The 13,907-nt window shown below is 49.8% G+C and overlaps 1 protein-coding gene across 6 annotated transcripts in view; it reads left to right on the top strand.

Moving 5' to 3' along the window:
- The first annotated feature begins 2,335 nt into the window (after positions 1-2,335).
- The window catches only part of LOC122386106 (sodium channel protein para-like), an 80,680-nt gene continuing 69,108 nt past the window's right edge, over positions 2,336-13,907 (top strand). For 5 of the 6 annotated variants that reach the window (XM_043374960.1, XM_043374959.1, XM_043374955.1 and 2 more), the window contains exon 1: positions 2,336-2,538. The gene's annotated coding sequence lies outside the window, so the exon portion shown is untranslated. Of the gene's footprint in view, positions 2,539-12,081; positions 12,192-13,907 lie in introns of those variants that run through there. The other variant, XM_043374956.1, reaches the window with a different exon arrangement.

Below are 13,907 nucleotides of genomic sequence, written 5' to 3'. Positions count from 1 at the left end.
CGGCAGGAGGGCGGGTCGCAAGGCGGCGGCGGGCGGTGTGGCTAAAGGTGGAGAGGAAGCAGTAGTGGCACAAAGGCGGGGATAAAGGCAGACGGTAAAGAGAAGGAGGTGATAGAGGTCCGAGTATTTGCTCGTAGCAGGGGCGAACAGAAGGGGAGACGGCGGCGGTGGCGATGACGGTAAAGACGGATGTTAAGGAGTCGTAAGAACGGCTGGAAGCGACAACAGCGGTCGATTTCAGTCCCAAATTTCAGTCGATGGGAGTGGCAACTAGTATATGGCGGAGGGGTAGAATCTAGAGGTAGGAGGTAGGGTAGGGGTAGGAGATATAGGTGATTAGGTAGGGATAGGAGGTACAGGTGATTAGGTAGGGATAGGAGGTAAGGTAAGGGTAGGTTAGTGGAGGCAGTAAGGACGATGACAGTGGTGACGGTATTTGATCATTGATTGCCAATGAGTCTCTGCACAGGACAGAGCACATCGTTAATAGCACAGCACAGCACAGCACAACGTCGGCAAAGAGGGACAAGGGGAGCCAATAAAGGATGGAAATCGTCTATGTTAGAAAAGCTGCCAAAAGAGGTCGCAAAAATACTGGGAGGTATTTACAGGATATATCTATTACCTACCAAAGTGACTGGAGTGCACACTGCACGGCGCACTGCATATTTCTTTTCAGTATTACATGTAAATACAGCTGATTTCTACTGATGATTGTCCATCATGTATATAGCTTATTTAAATCCTACCTAGGTATATGTGTAGGCACTAGCTAAATAACAACGGTGCCTTTTGATTAATTAGGACCAGAAACACATTTGGTGTCTCTGTCTATTACTGAAAGAAATCGTGGTAGTTGCTCAGCTGAACAGATGCTTAGATATAATTATATATCCAGTTCGATGGCCTCTACGTAGTGAATGTTTACATGATTGCATAATACAAAGATCAAAGGTAACCGCGTCACCTGGATGGATGTCGTCCACATCCGATGGAGGAACTCACACCACTCCTTTAACAGCGCCATAGCGTGCCATGACAACGGGGCATCACATGACCTTTTCCATCTGCGCCATGGGGTGTCACGTGATCCGGGTCGAAGGAGGAGCGGCGCACTTCCGATATCGACGGCGGGGCCGACGAAGCGGCTGGCATTAGGGAGCAAACAGCCAGCATTGACACACAGCACCCGGACGGACAAAGCACGAGCGGCCAAAGCGAGCGACGCGCTATCCCAACAGCGCTCCGTCCCATGCCAAGTGCGGCTAGCAAGACTCGGAACCATTGCCTTGAAGTTTTGCTGCGAAACTACAAGTATCTGAATCTGAAAGTATCTGAATGTGTACGAGTGGTTTTGTAACATTTTCGTAAATAAGTATTGTATCGGGACGCATCCTAAAGTCAGGAAATGATTCACTCTTGCCAAAGCCGGTGTCTGATTATGCAATATTTATGCATGCTATCCAACGGCATAAGACAGGAAAGGCCCTTTCTTCATCAAGCTGAGTGCAGCGAGTAGGTACTCGACACTCGTGCATTCGAATCATTATAATCGGTAGGTGTTCTATATGATATCTTGTGTAGCTCATATGCCGAGAGCTACTGCAAGCTTCATTGAACGCGATGGGCCGGTCTGCTTTGACAGCGGCGACCATTCTTGGAAAGTTCGGGCTATCTCCTCACGATCCGGGAAGGGCTGCTGCTCCCGATGGCGGTGCCGCCAGACCGACAGACGGATAGCTAGACGTCTCAGTGGGGCTCCATTTTACACCAGCCTTACTCAGTGTTTTACTGTGATGTGTTTGTAAAACCTTTGGAGGATGTGATAGCGATTGTGTCAATTGATTATCCCGGCTAAGTTTATCATTTCGTCAGGCAATGTTAATCTCCTCGGTATGGTATTTTAGCATGATTTGTGGGTGTCACCGTATTCTGGGATACCAAAGCATGACATTTAGATGTTCACAGAAGAAGCCCAATGTCCAGTAAAGAGCAGCGTCTTCTGGGCCCAGTAATTGGAGAAGGTTGGGAAGACTGAATGGGTGTGTCGGGCCGGCCGTTCGGACCGCCGCGCCGGGTCAGGCGGCCCTGGGCTCCGGTCATCGAGGGGGAACACTGACGGCTGCCGTCAGATCGGGGGGTGGGGGTCTGGGGGGTCCGACCCCGTCACCGTCGGCCGGTGGGCGGCGGCGGCGGCGGCGGCGGCGGCGGCGGCGGAGCGCGCTGCTGACGACTCAAGGATCGATCCCGGGCCGGACGGAGGAGGCAGCGCGCGCAGCCGGCCGCCGGCGCCGCCTCGTATCGAGCGCACTAGTCCGCTCGCGACGGCCGACAGGGAGCCGCCTCTGGCGCGCCGCGCCGCCTCAGGAGCCATCACTGACCGGAGACAGACCGACAGCCGCCCCGGCAGCCGCCCGTGCCGCCCAGAGCACCGCCACCGCCGCCGCCGCCCGGGGAGCGACCCAGCGCCGCAGAGGTGACCGCCGCCGCCCACCGCCACCAGCCGCCGGCCGTGTCCGATCGACCTCCGCCACTGCGGTAAGTGGCGCGGCAGCCACCGGCGGATAGGCCGCTCCCAGCCGCGGCATCCACCGGCGCGGCGGGTCGGCTGCTCCCAGCCGTGATGCCGCCGCCCTTCAGTCGGCTCAGCAGCTCCCACTGTGCTGTTGTAACGCTGGGCTCTAAGAACCCTACCAAGCTGACAATAGAAAGGCCATTGATTTCCACGCATTTCTTGATGCGTCATCAAAAGGCAATTTTGAATCATATATGAATAAACAGACTGCTTGAGCTGTGTATAGCGTATTAAAACAACTTAAAAGGTCATTTATTTACCTATTCCATGCACTGTTTCTGTTTTATAGCTTCAAATGTAGGAATTACATAATTTTACGCTTTGTCAGTGCCCGCATGTCAAAATCACTTACAACTCTTCATGAGAGCCCAAAGGCTAGGGTAATTTACTCGATATGCTTTAAACGGGCAGTTTGAGCTCGCTCAACTTTTAATATCGAAGGAGAACCTAAACTATTTTCGCTGAAAAAACACATTTCGCGAAATATGTAATACATAGTTTGTCTGTAACTAGCATTTCTGCTTATTATAAATGCAACAACCACGTATCGTTCGCAGCATTCGCTCGTTTGTAAATGCTCTGTACCTCACCTTAAATGTTGATAAACAGGCTCATTAAATATACCATTATCAATCATCAATCAACCCTGTCCTTCCAACCTTATCATGAATCATTATTAACTATTGGTGGTGTCCTGTTGGCTATAATTTTGTCAATTTATTTTATTGCCCCATCATAGAAAACTTCACAGTTATAACGCAAAAGCTCAACTGACAATTTTGATCATTCACCATTGTAAGACGGAGGGTTGTGCCCAATGCAGGAACCACGCCTAGACAAGAGCGGATCTGGATTTGGGACTAGGTCTGGGACTGGATCTGGGGCTGGGTTCGGGACTGGTCCTTAGGTGCGTTGCTACTGCGACTAGAGTTGGTACTGGAATGGTCGCTGGGCTCATACTAACGGTATGGCTGCGGAGGGACCTTGGAGGGACTGGGGCTGGGCCGCAGCCGGGCGGGACGACTGGACTGGGGACTGGACTAGGGTCTGGGCGGGGGACGGGACCGGGCGGGGTCGGGGTCGGGGCTGGGTCTAACGCCGGATGGGGACGGGTCTGGGCCAAAGGTCGGGCGGGGCCGGGGCCTCAAGTTGCTTGGACGACGCGGCGAGCCAATCATACGTCGCCTGGCTGAGAATCGATTCAGCAGCTCGACACAGCCGAACTCGATATTATTCATACTCGAGCGACCACTATTCATCGGGGATATATCTCAGCGAAACGAGCTTTTAACTCGTGATTTCTGTGTCGGAATGTGAGGGCTCTGAGCGGGAGAGGCTGGCCACCACTGCCACAGAGGCCGGCCAGTGGACAGACAGACGTGTTCACCAACCAGCCTGAGACAGACGTCTGACGCATTTGTGGGACTGACCGCGCACCACTGACCCCGTCCGGCGGCCGGCAATTTCCATAAGATGAGACGCGAATAAAGAGTTTCAGTGGCAGACAATGTGACAATTCATGTAATATCCAAGGTATGTAACATCCAAAGTGTGTGAACTTTTGGAAGAGTATCAACAGCCCAAAAGTATCGAGTATTGAGTGACAATAATAACAGCTTTTGAACGAAACAGCATAATGATGCTGATAATTACTTGTTAAGCTCAACAATCGTATACAACAATATTATGAGCGTAACAACTTTGCAGGTTGCAGGAATACATCCTTCCATTCCTCATCTTTCACCCAGCTGGTGTGACAAAGTATTCTGTTGACCACGGTCCTACTCAGGATATTTCCATGTCAATGGAGCCATCACACAGCCACCTCCCTCAACTACTTTGTCAGCGCTCAACGCCGAAATCGCGGCGGCCAGTTTCTCACTCGGCATCTTCCCTGAATTGCATCCTGAGCTGTATCGAACTTCCCAGTACCAATTCCTTCGTGTTCATTCGCTTACAAAATTGTCATAATGTGGTATATGCGCACGTCATCAGACGCCGACTTGCTATTCGTATTGACGTTTCCACTCGGCCATTCATGCCATCATTATCATCACAATGACCAGCGCGGCAGTGTGTTGCCATGCTCAGAGTCGGCGCCGAATGCCGGCGGAATATCAGCAAATTGCTTATTGCCGCGGTATTTGTATTGCCCCGGACTGTCTGATGTTTAGACAATTACAAATGATCATTGGAGTGCTGAAAATAAGCATGAATATTGCGCTACGCTTATATATGTAGGTGCTGACCTATGATATCTCAAGCATATCCAGGGCTTTCGGGAAGCTGTTAGCTTGTGGCAGCTATGTTTGAATGTAAGTACATTTTGTGCTAAAATCAATGCTTAAAATTAACTAGTGAGCGAAATGTGTAAAAAATTGAGTGAATGAACAAAACAGCTTCCTTCCAAAATACTCTAAGTTTTTAAGTATGATATAATTGCTGCCAAATTGCTTGTATTTTTAGCAGGTATGAACCACTAAAAGTTCAAAACATTAAGTGGCTGCCCATACAAACAGCCTTATATCGGAACACAACATTTGTCGTCATAAATCCCTGCACGTCATACATAATGATCTGTTCACAGCAGAAGGGAATATGAGGCAGTTCACGTCACCTGCGTTTAAATTAGTAACACCTGCTACAGTGTAATTAATCTGTTGGTGATTACTGGCGGCCGGTGTTATCAAATAAAGGTCTGTGTTTTGCGGCTCTACAAGGGGATAGGCCTTATCCTTCGGGGTCTTCGACCTAGAGGGACTTTAACAACAGGGGTCCTCAACCGAGGGATACCCCACCCGCTGAGGTTACTGGTCAAAGGGAGTCGCGAGAGAGAGAGAGAGAGAGAGAGAGAGAGAGAGAGAGAGAGAGAAAAAAAAAAAGAGAGAGAGAGAGAGAGAGAGAGAGAGAGAGAGAGAGAAGAGGGAGGGAGGGACGGAGGAAGGGAGGCGGAGGTGGTAAAGATGACAATTTGCTCTTAGCACCTCCTTTCTACTACGAGGCATTGTAGCCAGAATTAGCTATAGAGGGACTTTCTCGTGCGCGGACCTTGCACTGCACCTCCACTTTCAACACTGAGGTTAGCGCCTTATCAAATGCTATGCCACCACCTAGCAACATATCCGTATTCATTGTGTGTAAAAGGGAACTGTTGCACCAAAATCATCAAGTTCTCTAGCTAGAGCTAGTAGATATACCTACTTAGTAGGTACCGTGAATTACTACAGCTCCTCAAAAATCGAATACCGGCATGCTACCAACAATTCTATAAATGCCTGACAGCGCAGACATCTTCGCTAGTATGTACCCGCGCCTGTCATATAGCCCCATATCGATAGCCCCCAGCGGAAACTTTTAACCGGCTGTACCAGCACTGCACCAGCGTTCGTTCTCAAAGAAACACATGCTATTGCTATAGAAATAGGTAAGATACACATTACACATCAAGTTTGCAGAGCTTCATTTCAGCGCCGGGCGAACCCGTTCGCCCGCCGACGCGCCCTCCGGCACAGCCTACCCGCGCCCTCCGGTACAGTCTACCTCCGCAGGCTGGCACAACTAGAGACATCTAGCGAGCAGCGCGCGAACTGCTACCGCTCCCGTAGTTTGCCGGGCGACGGGCACCACAAACTTTAGGAGAAACAATTTAATTACATCAAACTTCTCAACTTCAAAGGATTGATTGCTGACAGGACTGAAAATGCTCTATATTTATAACTTATGTGCAGTTCTTGAACTTGATCATAGGTGTCGTTTTAAACAGGCCTGTAAGGACCCGGCCAAGCCCCACCAATTATTCATGTATTTGAGCTTAACCCTATTCCTGGCGGGCTCCGCCGGGACAAGAACCTGGCGGGGGGGGGGGCCGATTCGGCCCCCCCCCCTGAGATCTCGAGAACGAAGCAAGATAGCGACAAGCGGTAAACGGCATCGGATACGCATGGACAAGTTCTACAATTTTTACTAAGGTCATTTTCAGGTCAGGTCAAAGATGACGTCACAAGGGTCGAAAAAGTCAAAATGACGGCGCTAGATATGGAGAGAGTTTTTCTCGAATAACTTTCGAATTAGTCAAGATAGGAACAAACTAAGGGCATCATCGTGATCCTCTTGTCAATCCGCATCGAATGATATATATGTTGACCTCGAAAGGTCAAGGTCAAAGGTTGACCTCAGGTCACGTGACCTCGAGGTCATCATGTATATCATTCGATGCGTCTTGACGAGCTGAACACAATGAGACCATCCACGCGTCTGTATCTTGTTCCTGTACGGAGTTATTGGCCAAAAACCTTTGGTGACCTTTGATGACGTCACATGACCTCACAGCTGCCCAACAGCAAAACAGACCTCAAGGTAGTGAAGGTTGATCGTATATGAAGTCATGTATGGTATATGGGGCCATTCCGACCCGTTTTAGTGGTAAAAACAGGGAGTTGATTTTTCCCCCATTGACTTATAATGGGGAGGTCGCGAAACTGACCTGACCTTAGGTCACCGATATCAAAATTCCGAGATATACAAATTGCACATACTGGTACCCTAACTAAAGCCTGAAGAGAAGAAATTGATCGGTCAAAAACTCTAGCTCTGGTGTGATTGCAAACTTTTCTGAGGTAGGGTCACCAAACCGCCTCTGGTGACCTGACCTGAGGTCAGATCAACTCAAAATTTTCAGACATGTTGCGTAGAAGCCTTTTAGGAAAAGTCAGAAAATTTGAGCTTCCTAGCTCAACGCGTTTGGGAGAAATAACCAAAAAACCTCAGGGGGGGGGGCTCCTGAGGCCCCCCCCCCCGCCAGGAATAGGGTTAAGTGTTATGGCATTGCATGACAGGAATGGTTTTGGTATGCTAGAATAACTTGAGCCCTACCAATATATTTTGGAAAGTGAAGCACATAAGAGATGATATTAAACAAAAATTTAGGCTATTATAAATCCTGGGAAACTGCGGGAATACGTATTATTGAAAAATACGCCTGTTTTGTTAAACTACTGCGCTCATAATGAAATAAATATTGCTGGGTCGGATTGAGCTACATCAATTAGTCTTTATATGAGCCGCATTACTAGCTGTCATCGACCTAATTTTGATAATCATCAGATGACCAATCATTCTAAAATTGGCGTTGTTGGCCTTCCCTCATTGACATGCGGAAAACAAACATGTAGCTATTGGGCTTATCCTAGTAATCCACGGATTCTAACCCCTTTTATCGATATTCATCAAGCATGTTACCAGCCAAGTCAAGTCCTTAGGTCAGAGCATTTTGAACAGACACCGGCTGTAAATGACCGTGTTTGTATGTGACTTGTGACGTGTCTGGTGGTGTTTTATGAAGGTGGCCCCAGGTGCAGGTCGGCGAGGTGCGGTGCCAGAATCAATGCCGGTTCATCGGGCCGCCCCGTCCGACCGGCATCGATTGTCGACACTGGCGGCAGCGGCACTTTCAGCCGCAGAACCAGCCAACAGCAACAGCGGCAGCGGCAGCGGCAGTTTCAGCCGCAGAACCAGCTAACAGCGGCAGCGGCAGCGGCAGTTTCAGCCGCAAAACCAGCTAACAGCAGCAGCGGTAGCAGCAGCAGTGGTAGCAGCGGCAGCGGCAGACCGCAGCTGTGGCAGCGGCAGCAGCAGGAGACAGCAGCAGTGGCAGCAGCAGCAGAGGCAGCAGCAGCAGCAGCAGAGGCAGCAGCAGCAACAGCAGCGGCAGCAGCAGCAGAGGAAGCAGCAGCGGTAGCAGCAGCAGCGGCGGCAGCGGCGGAGACAGAGGCAGCGACAGTAAAGGCGGCGGCAGTGAACTGCGAAGGCAGCGGAGATGGTAACGGCAAAGGCAGCAGCAGGGACCTGGCACTAGTACAAGGGCGCTGGCAGCAGCAACAGCAGCAGCGGAGGCGGCGTAGACATTGACAGCAGCAGCAGCAATAGCAGCAGCTAAAGCGGTGTCAGTCGCCGCTGCTCTTTCCGTTGCTCCTTGACAGCGCTGTGCTCTGCCAGGCCGGCCGGCCCCCCTCCCAGGTGGAAAACCTGGTCATCAGGGTGCTGCCATAGCGTTTGGCGCCTGGCGAGCCCATCAGGCATGGCTGAACGTGCAAGAAGTAAGGGTAAAATGAGGTAGGAGTGAATGCATGAAGTGAGATGTGAATGATTATATGTTACATGTTAATGAATGATTAAGTATGATAGTGCACTTGGCGTTCATCGACTTCTCGCCTGAGGTGCAGCCTGGAATTCAAAGTATTCAAAAATCAGCAAAGAACAAGAGTCTTCTAGAAAAAAAACGTATACGTGAGGTTCTCACTGTAGGCATCTCATTATCGAAATTATCATAGAGCATAAGCGCTATTTATACAAGTTTAATGATAAAAATACCAGCATGTCTGTCATCGTGTCACACATGTCTTTCATCCATACGCTCCTTTTGGTTCCCAATGGGTGGCGGCGTATTTCCTGAAAATTAATAGTTACTCGTACGTTTACAGCTTACCTGCTGGCTGAATAGCAGCGTCAATACCGGGCGGCGACTACGTCGGACGATGGATTGATGACGTCATAAGACCTTAGCGCCCGGATCCGTATGACGCCAGCAAATCACATTAAAGCCCGGTCAATGCAGCGCGCTAGACAGAGAGACGATCCAATTCGATAGTTCAACTCCCACCGACTTCGTGTCACGGGAAACTGATTGACCAACTCTGCACTTAAATGAATGAATACAATTGCGAACTAGTTTAACCCTATTCCTGGCGGGCTCCGCCGGGACAAGAAACTGGCGGGGGGGCCGATTCGGCCCCCCCTCAGATCTAAAAAACTACACATCGCAGCGACAAACGGTAAACGGCATCGGATACGCACGGTCAAGATCTACAATTTTTACTGAGGTCATTTTCAGGTCAGGTCAAAGATGACGTCACAGGGGTCGAAAAAGTCAAAATGGCGGCGCAAGGTATGGAGAGAGTTTTTCTCGAATAACTTTCGAATTAGTCAAGATAGGAACAAACTAAGGGCATCATCGTGATCCTCTCGTCAATCCGCATCGAATGATATATATGTTGACCTCGAAAGGTCAAGGTCAAAGGTTGACCTCAGGTCACGTGACCTCGAGGTCATCATGTATATCATTCGATGCGTCTTGACGAGCTGAACACAATGAGACCATCCACGCGTCTGTATCTTGTTCCTGTACGGAGTTATTGGCCAAAAACCTTTGGTGACCTTTGATGACGTCACATGACCTCACAGCTGCCCAACAGCAAAACAGACCTCAAGGTAGTGAAGGTTGATCGTATATGAAGTCATGTATGGTATATGGGGCCATTCCAACCCGTTTTAGTGGTAAAAACAGGGAGTTGATTTTTCCCCTATTGACTTATAATGGGGAGGTCGCGAAACTGACCTGACCTTAGGTCACCGATATCAAAATTCCGAGATATACAAATTGCACATACTGGTACCCTAACTAAAGCCTGAAGAGAAGAAATTGATCGGCCAAAAACTCTAGCTCTGGCGTGATTGCAAACTTTTCTGAGGTAGGGTCACCAAACCGCCTCTGGTGACCTGACCTGAGGTCAGATCAACTCAAAATTTTTAGACATGTTGCGTAGAAGCCTTTTAGGAAAAGTCAGAAAATTTGAGCTTCCTAGCTCAACGCGTTTGGGAGAAATAACCAAAAAACCTCAGGGGGGGGGGCTCCTGAGGCCCCCCCCCCCGCCAGGAATAGGGTTAAGCGCACGTTGCAGCCACATGCATTTTTATCCAAATCTACTAGAATGTGCTATGTTTGTCGAAGAATAAGTACGAAGACCTGAGGCAGAGGGGGTCCGTTGCGCTAGGCATTCACGTTTTCCAAGATCTGTGTTCTTCTACCGATTTCTGTCTTCTTTTGGAATTTATTAATTGCGTTGTGCCAACTATCAATATGACTTCAGACTGCCGACTTTAGTTGAGCATTTCTGTTCATCTTGCTAGTTTTTGCATAAGAAACCTCGAAGGCAGGAAAAAAGAGTAAGGATGGAAAAGCCTGGAAGGTGCATCCCAAACTGAGCGTCCGCAAACATCTCCCAGCAAATCGCGGTGCTCCGCAGGAAACGATCGCCCAGAGTGAGGATCTTAGGATACAGAAATCCTCGCACATGGTCCCAGCGACTTCGAACCCGGCCTGAACCGAATATCTATATATTGGGCGAGGCAATGACCTCTGGGCGTGGAGCAGCTGCCGGGGCATCATTTTGGCTCGGCCTCCTCACAAAGCCGCGGCCGCCACCGCCGCCTCTCGCGGAGCCGCTGCCGGACCCGCCCCCGTCTCCTCCCCTGGGTGCTGGTGCCGGTCGGCCGGCCGGCCCCGTCCCGGCGCCAGTGGCACGGCCGCACTCATCCTCCACCCTCCAACAACTACTCGCCGGCCCCGCGGCCAACTACCCCGCTCCATCAGAGTACCGGACACGGGAGGCGGACCGCCCCTCCCTCTGAGAGAGCAGACCACTTCCTCTCCCCGTCCTCAGCCCCCCGCGCCCCGCCCCTCGTGTCCCTCCCTCCCTCCCTCCCTCCCCCCTCCCTCCCCAACCATGCGACCAGTCATGGCCGTAGAGGGGCGACGGAGTCTGAATGGCACCATTATTCACCTCTGCTGGAGGACAAAAGAAATGATTAGCAGAGCTGATGTCTCACCCGCTCAGAATTATTTAGCCTTGCTCGAGAGTCGAAAGGTGCCGATGCTCCTGTAATTTTTGTAGTGGTTGTATTCCCTCGTGGACGTTATTTTTCATCATGCTCCATGATGAAACGTTTCTAATGGAACCTGATACAGAACACATGTAGCGTGTGTCCTATTTATGTTTTGCATATGGAAAGTCGCTTCAGCCAAATGCGATATGCTATAGCAGCATATGTGCTTTGTTCATTTTTAAACCTTTTTTCTTCACAGAATGATATACCAGCCATGGGGAAGAAGACACTTTAAGCAGACTCTCATTCAGACAATTGATAGCGTAAATAGCACACTTTTTGTTAAAGCTTCTTGATACAGTGCCTTGCATGCACCGCAATGAATTGCCAAATTGTTTGCGATTCCCATCGCAGATGTATCGGTCTTTAGTCCTATTAATCTGTTGTGTCGGCGTTACTGGCACATCTTCTAGAGCTTCTACACTGGTTCTCTGCGTAGACGGACTGGTGCACACAGCTCTCATGCCATGGTTTTGTTCGCTGGGAGCGGATGTCCAGCAAAGACTCGAAATCTCCAGTGTTCGGACCCGGTCGGGCGGACCCCGGCCCGGTCGGAGCGAGGGTCGGGGCGGTACTGCGACTCATCGAGACCGATGTTAACATGTCCAGCCGACACCGGTCAGGGCCGGGCCGGGTCGGATCACAGGGGCCGTCGGGCGGTCCGCCGCCGCCGCCGCCATGGGGGATCGATAGGCGTTGGGCGGCCGCGGCCGCCGCAAGGGGGCGTCACTGGGCCGCCCTGCCGGCCGACGGCGGCGGCGGCGGCGGCGGCGGCGGAGGCCAGTGCTGCGGAATTCGACGGCCGTCCGAGGGCCTGTGCGTCGAGCGGGACCGGGCGTGGCCGGCCAATGTAGGGCGAGTGTGGTGACGACACGCGGACAGGGTCGATAGACAGGTGAGCCCAGATCCTGAATCCACTGAACTCGATAAGAGTTAGATAATCGAGAACAAAAGAATGAATGGGGAATGAATGGGCTTCCTCCCCGTTCTTTTGCCTCTCTGTGTGACATTGAGTAGAGTGAGCCCATCGCTCATGGAAGGGGGATGGGTTGCCGAGCTAGCCACTGAATCAAAGGGAATGGGCAACATTGAGAGAGAGAGAGAGAGAGAGAGAGAGAGAGAGAGAGAGAGAGAGAGAGAGAGAGGCGAGAGGGAAGAGGACGGATGTCTGAGGGTGGATCATTGGTGGACTGCGCTGAGAGTGTGCCGAAGATTGGACGATGCTCTGTGATGGCTCCAGTCGATGATTAGACGTCTGATGATTGTGGTCCGATGACAGGAGAGCACTCTGACCTGACATTTGCTGACCCGACCGAGTGTCCGGTCTCGCCGTGTCGCCAAAGGTGCACCGTGCCATCTGATGATTGGGGTCAGTCAGGTCTCAGCGGAACATACCGGTGAACACAAATAACTGCGCAGTTGCAGTGGGAAACGAACCTCTGGGACCTCCGTCGCACTCACATTTACAAATCTGCTGAATAGCAGGGTAGTGGGAGTATGTTTATAACATTATTTCGCAGTGGTTGGTGTTCAATGCTTATGAGAACGATGCAATACACTGGAAGTGCAATGCTGGTATTATTCTGCTTTGGCTTGAAACTGCTATTTATATTTGTAGAAGGCACACTCAAAATTCAAATCAGATACCACCTACATGCGTCAAATTGCACCACACAATTTAATTCACATCACGCATATATTTCTTACCCCCATTTACAAAGAAGGATTGTAAAGGGCGGGTCAAAGTTGAAACTTGAAAGACACAATGTTAGGAACATACAAGCTTTTTATATTATAACCGCATCTAAAAGATCATTGGAGGCTACATCAACATACACATCCGCCTGAGATCATGCATTTCAGACGAGTTATATGGCTCACATCAGCTTTTGTGATTGAGGCACGGCACACCAAAATTTGTGCTATCGAATTCGCTAGCTTTCCGGACCTGCACTGAAAATAAATTCACACCCGCTCCTGGTGTTTACACCTTTTTAGGAAATGTTTACACCCCACCGTTTTTGAGCACCTGCACCGGTGTAGTTTCAACACCAAGCTTTGGTGTAAGCATACACTGAATCCTGGTGTAACACCAGGCACATACACTGGCGTATGGTGTTAAATCACTGTAAGTACACCAGTTTGTGGTGCTACACGACGTCTTTACACCATAAAAAGGTGCTACACCATTAATTTGCACCTTCTTTACGGGTACAAAACAAATACCCTTACACCAATGTGTGGTATTAGTAGCCAATTGGGTACACCCCCTTCCGGTGTTGTAAAGGAGATACACCGGTGTTTGGTGTAGCTGCAGCTCGATGAATTAGTATATATATATATATATATATATATATATATATATATATATATATATATATATATATATATATATATATATATATATATATAAATAAAGACAAATAAAGACAAATAAAGAAATAAAGACATTCCTTAAATAAAGACAATTTATTTTGTAACGTCCGAGACGAGCAATAAACAAATGTTATTAACAAAAATTGCGGCAACTGTGAGTGGCGCTTTCTCAAGTGCACGGGTGGTCGCCGGACTCTGCTGACAACATACCAGACCAGACACTTATTTATCTCAC

The sequence above is a fragment of the Amphibalanus amphitrite genome, unplaced genomic scaffold (genome assembly GCF_019059575.1).
Source record: "Amphibalanus amphitrite isolate SeventyFive unplaced genomic scaffold, NRLGWU_Aamphi_draft 000240F_arrow, whole genome shotgun sequence".
Taxonomy (NCBI): domain Eukaryota; kingdom Metazoa; phylum Arthropoda; class Thecostraca; order Balanomorpha; family Balanidae; genus Amphibalanus; species Amphibalanus amphitrite.
This window is presented reverse-complemented; position numbering and strand designations above follow the sequence as displayed.